This window comes from Marmota marmota, unplaced genomic scaffold (assembly GCF_001458135.2).
Source record: "Marmota marmota marmota unplaced genomic scaffold, marMar, whole genome shotgun sequence".
Lineage (NCBI taxonomy): Eukaryota > Metazoa > Chordata > Mammalia > Rodentia > Sciuridae > Marmota > Marmota marmota.
Window position 1 is genome coordinate 7,005,584 of NW_025999925.1, and position 2,260 is coordinate 7,007,843.

The 2,260-nt window shown below is 38.7% G+C and overlaps 1 pseudogene; it reads left to right on the top strand.

Annotated features, from left to right (window-relative positions):
• Positions 1-1,339, top strand: part of LOC125615797 — a 53,071-nt pseudogene extending 51,732 nt beyond the window's left edge.
• The last annotated feature ends 921 nt before the right edge of the window (positions 1,340-2,260 follow it).

Below are 2,260 nucleotides of genomic sequence, written 5' to 3' on the forward strand. Positions count from 1 at the left end.
TTTTGTGGATTGGTCTCTGTGTCCTCTATTCTGTACCATTGGTCCACCTGCCTGTTTTGGTACCAGTACCATGCTGTTTTTGTTACTATTGCTCTGTAGTATAGTTTGAAATCTGGTATTGCTATACCGCCTGATTCACACTTCCTACTTAGAATTGCTTTTGCTATTCTGGGTCTTTTGTTTTTCCATATGAATTTCATGATTGCTTTATCTATTTCTACAAGAAATGCCATTGGGATTTTAATTGGCATTGCATTAAACCTATAGAGAACTTTGGGTAATATCGCCATTTTGATGATGTTAGTTCTTCCTATCCATGAACAGTGTATGGAAAAATATACCCTGTTCATGGATATTTTATTTATTTACATGTGGTGCTAAGAATCGAACCCAGTGCCTCACACAGGCCAGGAACTATAATCACCTCGCCATGCAATGGGACACCAGAACTGATTCCTTCTAATTAATTCTATCTCCTGTCCACTCTCTCTCTCTCTCTCCCCCAGCTTCTGATAACAACATTTTCTACTTTGTACCTCAGAGTTCTTTTTTTAAAGTCCATAAAGAAGTGAGATCTACAGGTTTGAGTTGTGGGGATGGGGGTGGGGTGGGGGGTTGTTTTGTTTTGGTTTTGGTAGTGCTAGGAATTGAACCCAGCTCTTGCTATACAAGTGCTTTACAACACTGAGTCACACCCAGCCCCATGATAGTCTTTGTTTCCCTGTACCTGCCTTATTTTGTTTTGTATAATGTCCTCTAGGTTCATCCATGCTGTTGCAAATGGCAGACTTTCCTGGTTAAAATACATTTTTAGAATCCAAATGGAGCAAGCCAGCTGAGTGGTTGTGTGGTTGAATCTTAGAAATTGGTAGAGCTTGCAACATGGCTGACCAACTGACCAGAGCAGATCACAAACTTCAAAGGCACTTTTTCACTATTTGATAAGGATATCAATGGAATTCTAACAACAGAATTAGTAACCTGTAATCCGATCTCTTGAGCAAAATCCCACGGAAGCAGTTATAGGACATGATTAATGAAATAAATGCTGATTGAGATGGCGCAACTGACTTTCCTAAATTTCTGACAATAATGGCAAGAAAAATGAAAGACACAATAAAGAAGAAATTGGAGAAGAATTCCAGGTGTTTGATAAGGATGGCAATGGCTACATTACTGCAGCAGAGTTTTGCCATGTGATATGAATCTTGGAGGGAAATTAGATAAAGTGGTTGATAAAATCATTAATGAAGCAGATACTGATGATGATGGTCAAGTAAGCTACCAAGTTTGTACCAATGATGACAGCAACGGGATGACACTGTCCAGAATGTATTAAAATTCTCATACAAACATTTTTATCCACCTTTTCTTTCTAATTCATCTGTTAAATGTTTCCCCCTAGTCCTTGTGAAAAATATGTGCATGTATAGTAATTAAAACTTCATCCCTCCATACTTTATTCCCTTATCTTAATGGCATTGTTCTAAAACCTTATTTTAGAAAGCGGATCAGGCTGGTATTATACTCAGTGGCAGAGGACATACTTAGCATGTGCAATGCCCTGGGTTCAATCTCTAACACCAAAAAGGGGGGGGGGGATGATCAAGCAATATGTTGTATGGGGGTTACTCTGGATATATCTAGGCCTTTCTACACATCTAAACTTAGATGGAGTTGGACAAATAAGGAAGTATCTAGGTTTCGCCTTTTTTTTAAGTGGTTTCCTTTAGGAATTGTCGGTGTATTATTGAAGGATAGGGTTGTAACTCTGCATGGACTATGGATAGTCAAAAATATTCACTTAGAATTTTTAAAAAACATATTGCATCAATAAGAAAAGGTCATTAAAATGTTTTTAATTAAAAAAACAAGCCTCAGGCTAAACATGGGGGCACACATATGTAATCCCAGCTACTCCTAAGGCTGAGGCAGAGGGATAGCATGTTTGAGGCCAGCTTCAGCAACTTAGGGAAACCATATCTCAAAATAAAATGTAATAAGGGCTGGGGGCTGGGGATGTAGATCAGTGGTTGAGGGCTTGTCTACATGTACAAGGCCCTGGGTTCAATTCCCCCAGGACAAGAAAGAAAAAAAGGGGGCTGTGGTTGTGGCTCAGTGGTAGAGAGATCACTTAGCACATGCAAGGTCTTGGGTTTGATCCTAACACCATCTAAAAATAAAAAATAAAATAAAGGTAACTACCACTAAAAAAATAAATATTTAAGAAAGAAAGGTCTGGGGCCACTAAGTTGAATCC